Genomic DNA, 16,342 nt, shown 5'->3' with positions numbered 1-16,342 from the left:
GGCACTTGGACTATGTGGGTTCCCTAGCGGGCATTAGGACTATCTGGGTTACCTAACGGGCACTTGGACTATGTAGGTTAACTAGCGGGCTTTGGACTATGTAGGTTACCTAGCGGACACTTGGACTATGTAGGTTCCCTATCGTTCACTTGGAGAATGTAGGTTAACTAAGGGGCACTAGGACAATGTAGGTTACCTAGTGGGCCTTGGGACTATCTAGGTTACCTAGGGGGAACTTGGACTATGTAGGTTTACTATTGGGCACTTGGACTATCTAGGTTACCTAGCAGGCACTTGGACTATGTAGGTTAACTAGCGGGCACTTGGACTATCTAGGTTACCTAGCAGGCACTTGGACTATGTACGTTTCCTAGCGGGTACTTGGACTATCTATGTTAACTAGCGGGCACTTGGACTATGTAGATTCCCTATCGGGCACTTGGACTATGTAGGTAACCTAGTGGTCACTTGAACTGTCTAGGTTACCTAGCGGGCATTTGGACTATGTAGGTTAACTAGCGAGCTCTTGGACTATCTAGGTTAACTAGCGGGCACTTGGACTATTAGGGTCCCTAGCGGGCATTTGGACTATATAGGTTACCTAGCGGGCACTTGGACTATGTAGGTTAACTAGCGGACACTTCGACTATCTAGGTTAGCTAACGGGCAATTGGACTATCTAGGTTACCTAGCGGGCACTTGGACTATGTAGGTTCCCTAGCGGGCACTTGGACTATTTAGGTTACCTAGCAGGCACTTTGACTATCTAGGTTAACTAACGGGCACTTGGACTATGGAAAGAAGTGCCTAATGGTCACCAGGACCCATGGTTAATCCAGGCGTGGTCATCTGATTCCAATCGATCAGACCTAGCTATAAATCACTTATATGTCTGGGTAATTAAAAGCAAATATAAATTTTCAAAAAAATAACGTTGCATGGGATAGAAAGAGAATACATAACAACATCAGACATAAATATGCCTCAAGACAAACTCATTGTGCACATCCAGAATACATAATGGCTCTTGCTAAGATGCGTTTCCCACTAGACCCTACCCCAAGCCAGTAAAAGCCAGAAACTCTACAGTAAACTGTGGATTGTACTACTCTGAAATGGGAGCTGTGTCTCTAGACCTAATTTGGGGCTGTTCGTGCTGAGGACTCACCAATACCTGCTGCAGTGACAACAGTCCAGGTGAGATTAAGGAAATCTGGATGACAGCCAGGATATAGGAGCACTGAGACCTCAAATTGCTTCTAGGCGAGCATGGCCTAATGGGCTTCCATTTATGCACCTCTGGCAGGAGGAGTTTGTTCTGGAAAGTAATGGTTTCTAAGGAAGTATTTCTTAAACTTTCACATGCATGCACTTACCCAGGTTCCTGGAAATCGGGCTGGGGGGCAGATTCTGATTTTGTGGGTTCAGGGTGGGGGGTCTAGGATCCAGCAGTTCTAGAGGCCCTGGTACTCTTGGGCTGTTAACCACAAGGACAGTAGTCCTAAACCACCAGCCACTCCTTGGGAGAAATATGAGGCTGTAGACTCCGGGCAAGAGTGACAGTCTGGGAAACCCACAAGGGCAGTTCTACCCTGTCCTGTAGGGTCACTATGAGTCAGCATCAACTCGATGGCATTAGCATGGGAGAAGCTAATGCTGATGTTGCTGGTTCCTTGACCTATCATACTTTGAGTGGCAAAGTCCCAAGGGCCTTCCCGGATGTGATGGCCAAAAGCAGTAGTGTTCACCCTTGGTCATACTTTGGAATCCCTTAGGAGCTTTCAAGCCTCCCATTGGCCTGGCGCCATCCCAGACCAATGAAACAAGACTTAGTGGAAGCAGGATTCAGGTCACGGTAGTGAGAAAGCCCCCTTGGCAATACCAACGTACAGCCAGTGCAGAGTCGAACTGGTCGACGACTCCACATGACTCCATATACTTTGGTGAAGCCAGCTGTTTGGGCAAGGTTTTCAGAGTTACCACCCATGTAGACTTGTTGGTGATAGTGCATTAAATAGAGCACATGCAGTGCATTGCATGAGTGTCCTATGTCATGCAACCACATCAGGGGTATGTTGAGCCAATTTCTCTGGGAGACCAAGGGTGTTGGCTCCATCCTGAACGTTGGCAGGGTAATGGACTGACACAGAGGAAACTCATTCTCTTTGTGGTGGTGCACTAATGGGTTCTTCACAGAAGGCCAAGTCCATGGCTGCAGATGCTCACGGGGCTGAGGGAGCAGGTCAAATCCTAAGTCCGAGGTGGGTGTTTGCATATTTACATGCCCTCACTGCCATCAAGTCCATTCCAACTCACAGGCCCATGGGACTGAGTAAAATGGCCCCCGTGGGTTTCTGAGACTGTGATTCTTAGAGGAGTAGAAAATCTCCTCTTTCTCCAGAGGAGCGGTTGGTCATTCAAACTGCTGACCTTGAGATTAACAGTCCAACTCCTGACCACTCTTGCCGTCAGAATTCTATTTATTTACACAAGTATATATATATCCTTTCCCAAAAGAACTCCACATTTTCAAATCATTCTTGACACTCATGGCCTTTTTTCCTTTATAGCCATGCCTTTGGTTGAAACACAGATATAAGAGAAATATTTATCTACTTATAGGGGTACAAAAGTAGCTTTGGTGGCATAGTGTTTGCATGTTGGGCTGCTAACACCAAAGTCAGCACTTTGAAACCACCAGCCACTCCGTGGGAAGAAGAGTCTGTCTACTCCTATAAAGAGTTACAGTCTCAGAAACTCACAGGGACAGATCTACTCTGCCTCATAGGGTCACTATGAGTCAGCATCACCTCCCTGGCAGTGAGGTAGATTTTGGTTTCATAGAGATACAAGTCAGTCCTGAGCTGCTAAAGACAAGGTTGGCAGTTTGAACCCACCAGCTACAGAGAAAGAGGAGGCTTTCTATTCCCATAAGGAGCAAGTTTCAGAAATACCCACAGGGGAAATTTTAACCTCTCCTGTAGGATCAATATGAGTCAGAATCGACTTATCGGTGGTGAGCAAGTGGAGGGGACCCTAAACAGGTTCCGGTGGACCTTAAGAGTTCTACTAATTGTGCATGCTCTGTAAAATGTAAACCAAGATTTTACTTTTGCAAACATTATTTTTTCTAAACACGTCTAACTGTGAAACTATACTCGCATGCGGGTCTTTGAACCTGGTCTGTGGTCTGGGGAAGTGAAGGGGCCTGACATCCTTTGTTGTTGTTAGTGCTGTCCAGTCATTCTAACATCACAGGGACCTTCTTTGCAACACAAGGCAGCACTGCCCAGTCCTTTGCCAGCCTCAGGGGTAGTATGTTGGAGCCCATGGTTTCAGCTACCGTGTCCTCCAGTTCACCAAGGAGTTTCCTCTTTGTGCTGCTTACTAAACCCGTTTCTAAGGAGTCCATTCCAACTCATGGTGACGCCGTGTGGGTCAGCACCACGGGACCACACATAATGCCTTATACCATATATATATGGTATATATATATTGTGCATAATGCCTTATACCTGGTCCCTTTGGCACCTTGTGATCGCACAGGCTGGTGTGCTTATTCCATGTGGGCTTTTTTGCTTCTGAGCCAGATGGCCGTTTGCTCACCTTCAAGCCTTTAAGACCCCAGACACTATCTCTTTTGATAGCCTCTGGCCTTTACTTCGGGGTCTTCGGTCCCTGCAGAGTGGACACATGCCTGCTGTGCGGGTATGGGACGTGTCGGAGCGCAGCCTGGTGGCGGAGCTTCAGGAGCATAAGTATGGCATGGCATGTGTGGCCTTCTCATCCAGTGCCAAGTACATTGTCTCAGTGGGCTACCAGCATGACATGATCGTCAATGTCTGGGCCTGGAAGGTGAGTGGGCTGCTGGCCTCAGGACAGGCGGGGCCGGGAGGGGAGCCAAGAAACTGCTGACCGGTGGCCTTTACTTCCGCCTGCTGGCCTCAGTCCCTTTCTAGAGAACTCTGAGCAGAAAGGAGCAACTGGGTATCTAGGATGCTGAAGAAGGGGCAGAAGGAGAGGTCAAGTTCACAGCTTGTCTAACCTTCAGTGTGTAAGTTTCTTTTCCCTCAGCTCCTAGAAGCAGAGCCTTGATTTCCCTTGACTTTCTCTCCAGAAAAACATTGTAGTGTCTTCCAACAAGGTATCCAGTCAGGTGACAGCAGTATCCTTCTCTGAGGACTGCAGCTACTTTGTCACTGCAGGCAACCGGCACATCAAGTTCTGGTACTTCGATGACAGCAAGACCTCAAAGGTGAGGCAGCAAGTAGCCACTAGGGTGGGGTCTGCCCAGATATGTTCCACCTGCGCCCCCTTCTGCATGCTCAAAAGCCCCTTGGAAGTCTCAGCTGGGCCAGGTGCTATGTCAATATGCAAGGGAAGCCTTCTCCCTCCCTCCCCAGGGCCTGCTTTCCAGGGGGTAGCCTGCAGGGTGTGTGGGTGGCACCTGTGGTGGGTCTCCACAGGTGAATGCCACTGTACCCCTGCTGGGCCGCTCCGGGCTGCTGGGGGAACCTGCGGAACAACCTGTTCACTGATGTAGACTGTGGCCGCGGGAAGAAGACTGACAGCACCTTCTGTATCACATCCTCTGGGCAGCTGTGCGAGTTCAGTGACCCGGAGACTGTTGGACAAGTGGGTGGAGCTGAGTGTAAGTGAATGCTTTGTCGGCACCCTCCCGTCTGTCACCTCCGGGCTCCAGGGCACCTGAGTCTGCATGCACGCTGGGGGAGGCCCCAGGCGGAGGAAGGTGTTTGGGAACCTCTCTGCTTGCTCGCCCTCTCTGTCTCTGCCTCTTCCTCTGCTTTCCTCTTCTGCTCAGCACACAGACAGCATCACAGTAAGTGTGCTGGCCCTGTCCGCTGCCTCTGCTGCCTTTCTCTGGGCCGGCCTTTTCTGGGTGTGTCTTTGCCCAAACCTCAGGTGCCTTATAAGGCTTGCTGACTCCTTCCCCCTAATTGCCCGGGGCTGTGGGCCCTCTGGCCAGCTGCTGTTAGAGGGAGGGGCATTGAGGGGCTCTGCCCAGGGCAGCTGGCCTGCCTTGCGCTTGTCCTTGCCTCTTGGCTCATGGCTGTTGAGGTGTCCGGTGAAGGAGTGGACAGACGCCCTTGCTGACTGTGGCTTCTGTGCTCACAGACCACAGTGGCCCACTGCATCTCGGTGAGCCAGGACTACATCTTCTGCGGCTGTGCTGACGGCACCGTGTGCCTTTTCAACCCCTTCAACCTGCACTTCCTCAGCACGCTGCCCCGGCCCCATGCCCTGGGCACAGACATTGCCAGCATCACAGAGGCCAGGTGAGCGGTGTGGGTGGGCCCCTGAGTCCTGTCAGAGCCCCACTCTGTGCCAGGCCGTCCCTGGCATGCTGCAAGGAGAGGAGGGCACACATAGACCTCTGGGAAGACCCTTGCAGTCAAGCACAGGTGGGTCTTTTAGTATTTGTTGCTCACTGTGGGCAACCGTGGTAATCTGAGTCTGCAGTGTGGTAATGCATTGTCCTGTAAACACCACAGCTAGGACAGACGGGCAGTTCCTTAGGGTTTCTGAGAGAGGCTGGAAACCTGACGGAGCAGGCCTTTCTCCCTCAGGGTGGTCCTGGGTAGCAGCTAAGGTAGGAGGGTCTTATTGTAGCCTCGGGCCTTGGGTTGGGTGATTGCAGGAAGTGAAGTTTTGCTCTGGTTTCAGTGCTGTCAGGAAGCGGGGCAGTTCTGCAGTTGGGTATATTAATTTCTCATTCAGGGAAGGAGTGGGCTAAATCTGCAAATGGCAGGAAATGATATATGACCATGACTGGTTTGCACAGTGCCCTTCCTTTTCCTCTGACGTGAGTCTAGAAGGGCCTGACATCTGCTTGGCTGCATCACGGCCACACACTGTCCCCGCCTGATGTTGGGGGCTATGAAATAGCTTGTGTTCTTTTGCAGAGCCCCATGGCAAGGAATGCCAGGCCAGCCGCTGCGTTCTTTCTCCAGTGACTGCTGGCCAACCTGCTGCTCCTCCCTTTAGTGCCCCTTTGCATTAGCGCTAACTCACCAGTTTGCCCTGTCTGCCCTGGACACCCTGACCCCCTCTTTCCTCAGTCGCCTTTTCGCTGGAGTGGCCAATGCGAAGTATCGGGACACCATCACCTTGACCTTTGATCCTGCAAATCCGTGGCTGTCTTGTGTGTACAATGACCATAGTACTTATGTCTGGGATGTGAAGGACCCCAAGAAAGTGGGCAAGGTGTATTCAGCTCTCTATCATTCCTCCTGCGTCTGGAGTGTAGAGGTACGTGGGCCGGGTCTGCTGAGACTGACCGTGTTTCCTGGCCTACCATTAGGAGCTGGGGTTCCTCAAGTGTGGAATTTGTTTCCTCCAGCACCCTTGCTCCCCAAGCTGTGCCCCTGGGTCCCTTCGTATCTGTTAATTGGCTCTGAGGATGGGAGGGGATTTTAGTGCTGACTCATCTCAGACGTTTTTCAGTATGCCCCTGTGCAGTCTTAGCTTGGCCTCTTTGGACATGTTCCTGAACTTGACCAAACCTTAGTTTCTGCAATTGTGAAATGACATACCTGATGCATTTGATTTTTACGAACAGGAGACAATGTAAGTGGGAGATTTAGAATGCCTAGTACTTACTAGGTGCTTGGTTAATGTATATTCCTTTACTTGTTAAAGACAAGAGCTAATCATTATGACTTGCTTGCTATGGGACAAGCCGTTGCCTCCAGGGGACAGGATGGGGGAACTTTAGGCCCCCAAGGACAGAGGTTCAGGAGGGTTTAGCTGAAAAGGGTTGGGGACAAAATTTATTATCTCCAAGGGAAAGATACTAACTTGACAATGAAGAAACGGCAAAACCCACCCTTAGCCAAGTCATTAAGGTTAACATCCCGTGGCAGCAGCATGAATCTGGTGAGAGGGTACACTGAGAGGTTTCAAAATGTTCCCAGAAAATGTTATGACTCTTAAGAACTCTCAATAAAATGTTGAACAACAACAACCAACGTTGATGGAAAGTTTCTTTTAGTTCTGTTTTTCCATGCAGCCTCCTCCTAGCATTGTGTCTGGTATTCTTGACCCAAATGTATAAGGAACTTAGGATAGTCATGAGGAAACATCAGGCAACCTTCATTTGAGGTACACCTGCCAGAGTAACTTATCACACTCTCCCAGGTGTCAGGGTAGGAAAGACAAGCAAAGACTGAAAGCCGTTCTAGACTGGGACAGATGACACCCATGTGCCGTGGGGGCTCCTGGGATCCTGGAGCAGAAGAAGTACATTCGTGGGATAAAGAAACAAACTCATTGGCATTGGGTTGATTCCAACTCAGAGCAACCCCCGCTGGTGACATTTAAATAAAGTCTAATAATGTTGTACCAGTGTGACCTCCGTGGTCCTTATCACTGTGTACTGTAGTGCATAAAACATTAATACGAAGGGAGACCAGGTGAGAGAGTTGAATGTGACATATCTTGACTCATTTTTCTAAAGGTTCAACCCAAAAGGTAAAGTAAAACAGCTCTTGATGGAGAGGAAAAGGTGGAAGGGGGTGGGTGATGATTCTTTCCCCCCGCTGCCTGGCACTGAACGGGCTCTCCTCTCTTCTCATTTTGCAGGGTCTACGAATTGCAGTTCCTGAGTGAAATGCTGAAGGTGGAGGCCCATGAGTCAGAGATTCTGTGCCTGGAGTACTCGAAGCCAGACACAGGTACCTGGCCCTGGCCTGGAATGGCCTTGAGTGAGCCCCTCCAGTCTGGCCAGAGCCACTGATACTTGTCCTGCCTCTTGACTATGGGGCTGATCGTTCTTTTGGCTACCAAAAGAGTTAGTGATCCTTCTTGATGTCTCTGAAGGCTTCTTGTTGTTTCTGAAGGCTTTGGGGAGGACTGCATCTCAACTCTGCCCGACTCCATGGCTCATGTGGCTTAAGGATGTGGGGCTCAGTTTCTCTGGGTGCTCTTTGCTGGGCACTCATGTTGGGCTGCGATCCACAAGCTCAGCAGTTTGAAACTACCAGCCGCTCTGCAGGAGAAAGGTGGGCCTTTCTACTCCTGTAAACAGTTACAGTCTCAGAAGCCCATAGGGGGTATTCACTATGAGTCAGCATTAACTTGATAGCAGCAGATTTGATTTTTGTAAAGTCTTTTTAAAGCCAACCAAAAGCTGAATCAGTGAAGAAGATCTGCTTTAGACATTGTGCTCTTTTAAAGAATAATCTGTCTGTGATCAGATTGACACAGGAACTTGGAAGGTTAGGTGAAAAGTTTAAGGGGCAGTGAGCTTATGTGTGTGATGGAAATTTGGAATTGGAAAAGGACAGTGAGAATGGCTACATAATTTCAGAAATATAATGAATGTTAGCAAATTGTACATGTAGAAATGATCGAATTGGTATATATTTTTGTGTGCATTGTTTTAGATCAGGGAGAAGACTCGAAGTTCAAATATAATTTACAGAGACCCCCTTGTTAAATCTTGAATGGGACAAAGTCCAGAAAAAACAAATCATCTGGTTGAGGGAGACCGTAAGCATGAGGCCATAATGGGGACTGAAGGATTCACAACAGCTCGGTCACATGGAAAACAAAGGAAGCCCCTTTAAAAGTCAAGTTCCCAGCAGATCAGACCATCACAGTTGGAAATGTGACTACAGAAATGGGAAAGGGACCATGATTGGAGTAAATACATTATTGCAGACTAGAAAAGTTTACAGGACTGGTTCAGGGCCCTCCAACCATCTTGGTCAGGGCATGAACGTGCAACCTCAGTACCCCAATTCCCATCAAGGGCATACTCAGGCAAGTTCTTGAGGGCTAGACTACTCCTCACCAGGCTGGCCAGAGGAGTGGGTGGAAGCAAACAAACTCTGCCTGAGGGCAAAGCATTTTACGTTGCTAGTTCAGAGTCATGGAGCTCTAGTGCCATAGAAGGTTATGGGTTGGGCGGTTAACCACAAGGTTTCACTCTTCAAAACCACCAGCCAGCTCCAGGGAAGAAAGATGAGGCTTTCTACTCCAATAAAAATATATAGTCTGGAGATTAAAAGCCCCAATGTAAGTTAACTGGGTTGATTCCTACTAGAGGGATAATGTGTGTGGGCCAGATGCTTGCAAGGTCCCTCAAGGCAATGCTGCCAGACTGCAGTCTCTGCTCCCTGCTGGTGGAGACAATGGATTGCTTTTCTCTAAAACTTGGAACCATTAGCTTGGTTCCAGTAGGTGGAGTTCACACCCTACTGATAATGGTTCATATGGAGATCCAGAAAACAGGTCAAAGTTAAGCTGCCATTCTAAATGTAGGATCCGCCCATTTTGTCACCTGTATACCCCCAATCCCTCCTCTTCCTATTGCATGTATGCCCCTAGACCACCCCTTCTCACCGCTGTATAACATAGTCCAAGTCCTTCCTGTGATGTATGTCTTTACCCTCCCGTTTCCAATTCCCCTTGTCCTCCTTCCCTTCCCCCTCTCTCCATGTGGACCACCAAGTGGGGCTGAGGTGAGCAATGCTACCATGATATGTGTGTGACTGCATTATTGTAATATCTCTTCTATCTCTCATGCTCCCAATGACTTTAATATTTATATCTCAACCCTTTATGTTTCCAGGGCTTTCAATGACATTAGGCATCTTTTCAATGTTTATGAATCATGCTTATGAACCTCTCTTCTGTTAGTTGTCTGTGTGTATGCATTGCCTGTATTAAAAACATATAGAACCGAGCAATTTGTCTGGAAAAATAATTTATAGAAACTTTATGTTAGATTGCCATGCGTTTTGCATAGCCAATTGTTCTTTTAAAACACTTTTCTTGTCATTGTGATACCATGCTAAAAGGTAAAAACATCTGTATATAGTCAAATAGCTTTATCTTTCCTTTAAAGACATGAACCTTCGTGTCTTGCTTAAAGTTTCCACCTCACTAAAGCTAAATTGCTACCCTCGAAAATAAATCCCTCTAAGTTTTTAATGCTTTGAATATTTTATCGCTCTAATCCTCCTGGAGTTTATTTTTCAATGTAGTATGCTCCTTCCTTTGATTTCTTGTAAATTCAGCCAATTCAACCACTCATTAACCAAAGTATTCCTTTACCACTGGATTGTTTTGCCACCTTTGCTTTGCATAGCATATAGTTCTAAATTATATCCCAGACTACTGAATTATTTGCCAGAGTGGATTTACTAATTGTACACTGGCATCACAACACGCGGGAGCTTCGGAAAGATCGTGGGAGAAAGGAATGAAAAGAGAAGATAATTTCCCATGAATTTTTGAAGCTTCCTCGTACAGGTGCTTTACAGTAAGTCGACATTAGGGTTTATAATCAATAAAAAATTCAACTGTGATCCAAGAATGAGGGGCGTGACATTTCCTGGTTGAGACAAAAGCGAACAGGCGAGCAGAATACGAAAAGAATTGGTTAACCGATGAAACTGCAGCCAAGTGTTAGCTGTTATCACAAAAATGAACACACAGAATATTCTTGAACTTGGAAGTGGGAACTTCAGCCTTTCAACGGCCATCGACGGTGCGGGGCAACATCCCCGCACTCCTACGCTCAGGAAGGGGGTTCTGGGGTCTGCGGCGCCGCGGGGCACAAGTGGGGCGAAGGGCTGCGAGGGAACGCCGAGGCAGAGGGGTCCCCGCGAGGCGGCTGCGGGCCGCTCCAGAAGGCAGGGGTCCGGGGGCTCTGCGGTCCCTCAGGACCTTCCAGGAGAGGCTCCAGAAAGGCAGCTGGAGGCCCCGGCCGGCCGTGCAGCTCGCTGGGAGGCGCGGGCGCACGTGCTCCGCCGGTCCGGGCGGCGGGGGCGGCTGAACGGGCCCTGGCCGTGGGCGGCGGGCGGCGGGCGGGCGCAGTGCGGCGCCGGGCAGGCGGGAGGTGACCGCGCGGGGCGGTCGCGGCGGCTGGGGCTACTGACGGCACACGGATCCGGAGCGCACTGCGCGGGGCGGGGCGCCGCGCAGGTGAGAGCGGCAGCGGACCCGGATGCGGCGCGGCTGAGGGCGGCCGAGGGCGGGGGGTCGCGGCGGCTAGCTCTTGGAGATCCCGGCCGGAGGCTCCGGCGCCGGTGCTGCGCTTCCTGCCGGCTCGAAGAACGAGCCCGAGCCTGGCCGCCCTCGGGATGCCTTGCTGAGGCTCCGCCGGACGTCCCCAACAGGGGGGGGGGCGGGGCGGGGCGCGTTCGGGCGCCTCCTGAGGGCGCCTCAGTGGAGAGCGGCGTTGGCGCCGTGGAGTCTACGCGGGCGGCCCAACCCGCCTGCCACTCAGGTGTCTTTTTGCACGGAAGTGAGTTTTAGGAGCGGGAAACCTGTGGTGGGCGTGACTGACGTGTTTTTAAATCATTTTCTATACATTTAAAGCTGTAAAGGCAAAACTTCATGATCCAATTAATATAGCCAAAAATTCAGGCTTGATAGAAACATTTAGAATCCAGCCACTGGGGGTAAAGTCCCCTTATTCCCATCTGTTATTGGAGGAAGGTATGAGAGAGATTGGATACTGCGGTGGGAAGAAATAGAGCCAAATAGGAATGTCTGCTTCTATAGGGAGAATGTATCAGCCATGCGCTCACTTTAAGGCAGCACAGCTTTAAGGGAGAATCTGTGGAAATGATAGATTACCGCAGGAACATGAACTTGGAGTATATCTCCAACTAACAGAGTGGTGGTCTTCCAGCCATGGAACATTAGTCTCCCAGATTCCCTCTGTACCAGTCAGGGAATAAGTCCCAGTATTATTTCCCTTGGTGCTAGTATCCCACATTTCCCCTCTCTGCATTATGTTTAAGATTCAATAGTGTCACGGAGGCAACATGGTCTCTTTTCATATCTATTAGCTTCCTATAGAAGTGACATGAGACTGCAAGCATCACAATTATGATAAAAAACACAGTCAGACTGGAACTTAAGCTATGTGAAGTACTTTGCCCCCAAGCTCGCGGGTCCAACCCTTCCATGCTACTCATCAATTGCTTAATCACATCAGAGCCAGGAGAAGCCTCAAGCTTGTCTTTGAATGTATAGAAAATATCCTTTTTAAGCTGATCAATATCTAATGAAATGTTTCCCTTAAACCCTTGCAAATGTTTCCTAATCAAATTCCAATCATGCAATGTCTTATTATAAGGATAAGTGGTTATACAGAAATCAGTTACATTCCAATCACATTATAGCATTGACAAATTCAAAATCTTGATCTTTCAGCAAAGCAGTCTGCAGTAATGTAGGGACTTTATGGATGTGCTTTATACAATTGATGTATGTATACGTATGGATTGTGGTAAGAGTTGTATGAGTCCCTAATAAAATGTAAAAGAAGAAAAGAGAAAAAAAGTGATTAGGGCAAAGACTGTACAGATGTGCTTTATACAATTGATGTATGTATATATATGAACGGTGAAAAGAATTGTATGAGCCCCAATAAATTGTTAAAATTAAAAAAAATTCATTAAAAAAAAATTAAATTAAATTAAAAAAAAATGAGTAAATGAACTTTGTCACACATAAGATTCCTCTTCTCCTTCTGTTTTAACAATTTAAATAGTAAAGCATTGCTAGATCTTGAACCAGTAAAAGTACTAGTTAGATAACCTTCATTGTTATGTAAATACCGGCTCCCATCCCTCAGAGAATTAAGAGAGCTAACTAATTGGGAGAACTTCTTATCATACTTTGAAAGACTGAAAAAATTCTTAATAAATTTGTTCAGCTGATCTTGATGTAACTTACCAAGCAGACATTTTTTCTCCAGGCTTACCAATAAGGTTATAGGCTCAATTGAGCCGTTTTGCCTTTCAGGCTTCTCACACTGTATGATTTTACCTTGCAATATTCTGTCTTGGTTAACTTCACTCATTCCCTCTATGCTGGCTTTAGGGGAAGTTAATGGGAGGGCCTTAGGCCCCCCTGAATGCCCTAAGGAAATGACCCGGCATCCACAGTTAACAAACCTTTTTCCTTCCATTTCTAATTCCATGTGGGGGCGCTGTTTCTCCACAACAGCAGTCCAGAAGACTGCTTGATTTATAGGGTGGTCAAACTTCTCAAGTACTCTTTCCTGATAGGTATAAATTTTTACTCTAGAAATGCAAGGAAGGGAAAATTGGCTTAAGCGATCCTACATTTTTACAAACCATGGTATATCAGAACTCATTACTGCCTTAATTTCTTCTTCACAATCCTGACCAATAACTCCAGCAACACCTTGAGAATTTATGTTGGACTTTCTTTTTTTTTTTTTTTTGACTTTCTTAATAAACTTCCTATAGTTCTTTTAGGTAGTGGACCCCAATTACTGCTCTTCGTTTCTGATTCAATCACAGTTTTGGGCTTTTTCTTACAACTCTTATCAACTCCAGTATCAATTTTAATTTCTTGAGTACTAAGGTTAAATCTTCCTGATAGAAACTGTATTAATCTTTCAAGAAGAGGTCCCTGCTTTTGAGGATCAAGCTCCTGTGAAGGCTTCTGAGCCATCTCTTGGTTATTCAAACCAACTGCAGTGAGAACAGAGACTAGGTTTTTGCCTCTTTGGCTAGGTCTGTTCTCCTGCTGTGAGGCTGCTAGATAAAGGCGATTTCTCTCAAAGATCTTCTTTGCTCCAGTAGGCAGACACCTTGCCTACCACGCTCTGCTATGAGGGCTCTGCATCAAGCTTCTTCCACTATTTTCCCGCCGGGAAGTCTTTGCTAATGGCGACCCTTCACGGTTGATTTTTGAACGACATTGGCTCGCCCAATGAGTTCCCTTCCTACAATGGAGGCAGAGTTCAGGTTCGTTTAAACCCGATCTCCATGGTCCTGGCCCATGCTCTGACATTGGCCGCAGCCTGCTCTGCCTACACTCTTTTGAAGATGACTTGTCTTCCCACAACTAAAGCACTTTCTTCCAGGTCTGATATAGTTTGCCAATGAAGCTGCCATGAGGTCTGCCTTGTATTCCTCTGCCTCTACATTCCTGCATATCCTAAAATAACCCAGCAAAGTGCCCTGTTCGCTGTAGGGATGCAAGGCATTTTTACAGTGCTTATTAGAGAAATCATAAGATAGCTTGTGCACTAGGTCTCTTACTGCCTGAACATTCTTCACACATTTGGAAATAGCATCTTCCAGTCGGGACACAAAGTCAGCGTAACGCTCATCATATTCTGTTGTCTTATAGCCCTGTAACGCGGCGTTCTCTCTTCTGATGGAATTATCTTTTCCCAGGCCCTTAAGCAAACCTCATGTATCTGTCCTATTGTCTGTTCAGTAAACTGTAGTTGAGACTCAACTGTAATATAATTTGCATCCCCTAGCAATTGATGAATTCCTATATCTATCCCATCCTCAGCATTCTTCCCAGCTCTTGCAAGGGCTGCTTCCTTCCATAGCATTTGATATCACAAGCATTCTGAAGAGTAAAGACAAATTCTCACTAAAGCTTTCCAATCTGTAGGGGTCCAGCTGTCAGACTCTGCTAGAGCCCTTATCATGCTAATTACAAAATGTGAGTCTGGGCCGTAGTCATTGATTGCCTGCTTGAGATCTTTTAGCAACTTAAAAGGCAAAGGCACTGTGAATTCCTTTTGGTTCTAACAGGATAAGACATCTTGCATTCTAAATCTTCTTCTGCAATCCCTCTTCCTACTCTGGAGAGTAAAGGTGCTTTCCTATACTTTGCTTCTTTACGTCTATTCTCTGAGCTACTCTTTTCAATCTGGATATCTTGGAGTTCCACTTCCTGAACTTCACCTTCTGTGCTAGCTCTCCTAGTTTGCATTTCTTTGGAGCTAATCTCTCTACCTTCAGGGCTGGCTTGCTTGATTGTTTTACAATCTCTGGCCTTTCTTACACTAAATTCCAGCAGGAGAGCAGTTGCTTTTACTATGTCCCCTTCTGACTCAGGCTCATTCTTTTAGCTCTGCCTAAAATCTTCTCATCTGCCTGAAACCCGTTCTCACTGCTTCTCATCTGATTTAAATTTGGGCATCTTAGACGTTGCCTGTTCTGCTTCTTGGCTTTCTCTACCTTTGAAAGCAAGGGAGCTTCCTGGGATTGTTTAATAGCCATGCTTTGGATCTTGCAATCCACTGCCTCTAGTACTGTATCACCTTTAAACCTTCGGAGTCTGCAGTCTCGCGAGAGCATACAGGCTTTGGCAATGAGGTTCTGTTCTAGAATTGGAGGCTTTAGATAACAAACCAATCCCTGCCTTTTCAGTTTTTCCTAAAGTTTCATAACCTAAATCATGCTTATTCACAGACACTTTAGCTTGCTTTGCTAGATTTGAATAGACACAAGACTTCTCACTAGACTGTTCATCCTTATTCTCTTCCTCCTGCAAAAGTTTTAAAACCATCTTAACTTGTACCCACAGAGACCACTTCTCCATAGGGATACTCTCCCCATCTCTGTGCTTCCTTTAAGTTGACAATGACCTCCTCCCAGGTCTCTAAATCAAAAGTTCCTTCCTCTGAGAACCATGAATTATACCTTTTTACTACTTTTAGAAAACATTGTATCTTTTTCTTCGTTACTTTTACACCTTGTCTTTTCAGTAAGTAGAGAGCATGGTACCATAAGTTTCAGGTTTACTTTTACCTTGCTCCCATTATCCTCTTTAAAATTCTAATTCACTATTTCCACTACTTCTCTGTCAATTCCCACACCGGATCCTCACTTCGCACAATTTTCAAATTCACTCTACGTACCAATGGGGCCATATAATTGTTATATGGGATATAACTCATATTGTCCCACGTTGTGCGCCATTTGTCTGGGGAAGCCCGCCTTGTGCTGGGGCTCCAGCCTCCAGCCCAGTCCTTGAGCCTCCTGCCTGGTCTCCATCCCACCTCCCTTCGTCCACACTGAGCGTGGGCCTGGCTGGTAAGATCATGGCCATCCAGGAGGTGAGCATGCTACCATGAATTGTGTCTGACTGCATTATTGTAATGTCTCTTCTATCGCTCATGCTCCCGGTGACTTTAATATAATATTTATATATCTCAACCATACAATTGTGCTTATTGAACCCAAGATTACTGGTGGGGGGCTGGCACCCCAACTCATACCACAGTACATACCATTTGTCTAGTTCTTCAATGCTTCCTCTCCCGCTCACTCCCTCCAACTATCATGACCTCAGCTCTACCTTACAAAGCCGGCTAGACCAGAGCATGTACACTGGTACAGATAAGAACTCTCAACACACAGAATCCAGGACAGATAAACCCTTCAGGAACAGTAATGGAAGTAGTGATAACATGAGGGTAGGGATGAGATAGAGGGAACTGATAGCAATGATTGATGTATTAACGCTCACACCCCAGGGGGACAAGCAACAGAAACATTGGTGAAGTGAGACCTTGGACATT

This window comes from Tenrec ecaudatus (genome assembly GCF_050624435.1).
Source record: "Tenrec ecaudatus isolate mTenEca1 chromosome 16 unlocalized genomic scaffold, mTenEca1.hap1 SUPER_16_unloc_8, whole genome shotgun sequence".
In the NCBI taxonomy this organism is placed as follows: Eukaryota; Metazoa; Chordata; class Mammalia; order Afrosoricida; family Tenrecidae; genus Tenrec; species Tenrec ecaudatus.
The sequence above is the reverse complement of the archived record's forward strand: the minus strand, read 5'-3'. Positions refer to the sequence as shown.